The sequence below is a fragment of the Notamacropus eugenii genome, chromosome 5 (assembly GCF_028372415.1).
Source record: "Notamacropus eugenii isolate mMacEug1 chromosome 5, mMacEug1.pri_v2, whole genome shotgun sequence".
NCBI classification, from domain to species: Eukaryota; Metazoa; Chordata; class Mammalia; order Diprotodontia; family Macropodidae; genus Notamacropus; species Notamacropus eugenii.
Window position 1 is genome coordinate 54,866,732 of NC_092876.1, and position 4,378 is coordinate 54,871,109.

Here is a 4,378-nt window from a genome sequence, read left to right on the forward strand (position 1 = left end):
CCAGAGCATCCTGAGAAATGGGTCCATTGTAAAGGGAAAAGGAAATAAAAGTTACAATCAGAAACTAACTGTTGCCATTGGAGTGGGTTCTTAGCAAACCATCATGTCCTTCCCTTCCAGGGATCCTGGAAGAGAGTGGGTCCCTTGCATCACAGGCAGCATTGAAGTGGTTCCTGACACATTCCTATGGTTCCTGACACATTCCACTTTGCAGTCTGATTCCAACATTCCAGAGGACAAACCTATATATCTATGTCAGATGAAGCTTTTTAAGAAACAGTACATTAGGCAGCCAGTAGCACAGGGGATGGAGCACTCACTGGGCCTGGGACCAGAAAGATCTGAGTTTAAATCTGACCTCAGATACTTGCTAGTTTTGTGATCCTGGGCAGTTATATAAGCTCTTTCTGCCTCCGTTTCCTTTACTGTAAAGTGGGAATAATAATATCACCTACCTCCCAGGATCATTGTGGGGGATCAAATGAGATAACATTTGTAAAGCACTTAGCACAGTACTTTGTACATAGTAGGCATGACATAAATGTTAGCTACCACAACGTGGTGAAGTGAAAAGAGTGTTGGGCATAGAAACAAAGGACAGTGGTTTAAATCCCTACTCTGCTCATCAGTATTTGGATGACTTTAGTCACATTACTCATTCCTACTGGGTTTTAGTTTCCCCCTCAGTAAAATGAGGGTTGGGCTACATGATTTCTAAGGTCTTGCTCCTCTGAATTCTTTGACCTAAGAGAAGGCCTGGACTCTGGAGCACTCAGTTCTAGTCTCAACTCCCATATTTACAAACCATGGAACACACACCTAGCAAGTGTCAGAGGTTGGATTAAAGGGGACAGGGGAGTGATGAACAAAGTGTTCCTGATGAATATGAGGAGGGAGGGAGTACTGGGAAGTGGGGGAGAACCTCATAGAAGATATGGGACCTGAACAGGAGCCTGAAGGATAAAAATTCTAAAAAGAAGAGATGAGCAGAGATGGACTCCTTCATTTCGTTTCCTAAGATTTACTCTGTGGCTTCATGTGATGAAGATTAATGGAAAAAAGGAATTGTCAAACAAGGAGGTGTGACAGATGACAAAACCCAAAAGACAGTTTCTGATTAATAATCAATTTATTAATTAGGCTAATAAATAATCAATAAATTGATGTTTCTCTTGGCAACCAAAGGCACTCCCACCCCATGATGACACTGAGTGCCTTTAAAATGCCTTTAAATCCTTTCATAAAAGGAAATGCCCCTGAAAAGTGAATCTCAATCCTGACTGGTAGACATTTAATGACAAGATGAAATAGAAGTCTTCAGCTCCTCCCACTGAGAATGTGGCTTGCTTATGAGACCCAGTTGCCTCCAGCAATCTGGATGGTGGGGATACATCTCCATCCAAGCACTCTGGTTGGTTTTCTCCTTCATGACCTGGGTCACCCTAAACTCTAATGGAAGGGGACCAGGAGAGGGGCTCATTTCCTCAAATAAGAACTAGTCCAGACTGGATTCTGTTTATATTCTAAACAGAAGTTAGGTCTCCTACTTGGGTGAGGTCCTGCCCAAGACTGAAAAGCATGTTCCCTGAGGTTTAGGGTTAATCTCAATCAGCCAGATCCTTCAGAGGTTGACGTGCCCCAGGAACTGGGCCTCAATGAAGAAACAGAGGGGAGAAAAAAGCCTGGATCCTACTTTAATAATTGGTCATTAAAATAATAGAAAAATAATTTCTCTCAAAGGGGAGGGGAGGTCTAGGATGTGGAAGACTAAGATCCAGTCTCAACTCCACAAGGACTTTGGATAAATGACTTCCCATTCTGCACCTCAGTTTCCTCACCTATAAAATGGGCACAGGGGCCACACACCTTTGTCCCCCAACTAATCAACCAAAGTGGAGGAGACATCAACACCCATGGAGATCTCCTTATCTCTGTTTACCCTATCTGACCTCAGTGTTGCACTGTCCAAACAGTTCCTTCCAGGTCTTCTGGATCTGAAAGCCAGGCTAGACCACGTCCCGCCTCCTCCTACTATAGGTGCTCATCTTCGGTGCAGAAACTCCCCTTGCCTTCAGTGAGCTCCAAAGCAGAGAACCTCTCAAACTCACAAGGTGGCCTTCAAGCATAGCCATCTCAGGATTGATTTTCAGTCACCCATGTTAACTGAATGAACACAAAACAAAAGGAACAGCCAGAAGTCTAGGCTCAGACTTATCCAGACCATCTTCTTCAGCCCTTATGTACTCAACAAGGTCACACAGTGGGGGCTGGGCACCAGCCTGCTCACCCCTCACCCGGACAAAAGGCTTGAAGATTCTTGCCACATTTCAATAATGAAGCTGAGAAAGATTGAGATTTATCTCCATTGAAAAATCTAAGTCTTGAATATAAGCTTTCATTAAGGGTCTAGTATGTAACCGCCACAGCGTTAGGCTCGGGATACAATGACAGAAAGTGAACAGTACCTACTCTTTAAAAGTTTACAATCTAGCCTAGAGAGATACTTTGAACATATATTTTGTTAAGTTGTTTTTCAGTTCAAATCTTTGTGATCCCATTTTGGGGTTTTCTTGACAAAGGTACTATTGGACTGGTTTGTCATTTCCTTCTCCAGCTCATTTTACAGATGAGGAAATTGAGGCAAACAAGGTAAAGTGACTTACTCAGGTTCACACAGCTAGTAAATGTCTGAGGCCATATTTGAACTCAGGTTGTATCTCCAGGCCTGGCATTCTACCCACTGCACCACCTCACTGCCCTATGTACATACAGCTATCCCTTCCACACTGAGACTTTCCCCATCACAGTTTTGATATATCGTGTGTCAACATAAAAAATTAAATAGGAATTTTGGGGAAGTTTTGCAGAAGCCACAGATGACATGAAAAGGTCAGCAGATGACACAGAAAAGGTTTAGAAACTCAGAAATGCATAAATGTATACATAGTATTATATAATATCAACATATTTTATCTTTTAACATCATAATAATTCAGACTTCTCTGATACAAAGGGGAGGCCAAAAAATTTCATGCCAATTTTCAGATCATGGTGGCACTGTGCCCCTAATATGCAAGATATAGAGATATAGAGATATAGAACACAGATATAAGGCAAGGTAAGGTGGAAGCCTGTTTAAAAACCTCCTTTTCATTTTATCTAGAAAAATTAAGAAATATACATTTCTCTAGTTTGAAGTACCCTCTACAAATCCCTGGATAAAGGAAACTTTATCAATGCTTAACCAAATTTCCCAGGAAATAATACCATCCACCAAAATTATTTCCCTTAAGTCTAACCTTTTTCTTTTAGGAAAATAGGTAAAAGGTCACAAACAAACTCTAAAGCCCAGAAGAACAGATTAAGGGAACAATTAAGTTTAGAATGAAAAATTATTATAATTAAGATCCATGCCTTCCCCTGAAGAGATTAGAATTATGAACCACCAAAAATCAATGTGTCTCTCCCCATTTCCTGAGTCAGTCCCTTTGATTGATTACTTCAGATCACCTGAGATCAGCTGGGGATGAACACTTGTGGGAAAAGAAGAACTGAGACATTTTGGAAGGATAGTTTTATAAGGGTATTCAAGAAAGATTAAGTGACTACTGCATTATCTGAAAGAGTTAAGACTCATTCTACTCAGTAGAACTGTGTTTATCATATCACAATCTTCCCTTGTGCAAGATTCCAGTAAGTGTTAATTAAAAATGTGTTGACCTATGGATAAAGGAATAATTTAAGACCAAACAAGATATAAAGAGAATTACAAAATGAAAAGTGGAAATTTTTTAATTATATAACATTAAAAAGTTTTTATATAAACAAAACAAAAGCAACCAAAATTAGAAGGAAAACAGAAAATGGGGGGGGGGGAGGGCATAAGAAGTATCTTTGATAAAGGCCTCATTTCTCAAATACATGGAGAATTCAGTCAAATTTATAAGAAGACAAGTCATTGCTCAATTGATAAATGGTCAAAGTGTATGAACAGGCAGTTTTCAGATGAAGAAATCAAAGCTATCTATAGTCATATGAAAAAAATGCTCTAAATCACTACTGATTAATTAAATTAAAACAACCCTGAGATACCACCTCAAATCTATCAGATCGGCTAATATGAGGGAAAAAATGATAAATGTTGGAGGGGATGTGGGAAATCTGGGATACTAATGCTCTGCTGGTGGAATTGTGAACTGATCTCACCATTCAGGAGAGCAATTTGCAACTATATCTAAAGGGCTATAAAACTCTGCATACCCTTTGATCTGCTGTGCTAGGTCTACATCCCAAAGACATCCAAAAGAGAGAAAAGGACCTATCTGTACAAAAATATTTATAGCAGATCTTTTTGTGGTGGCTAAGAATTGGAAATTGA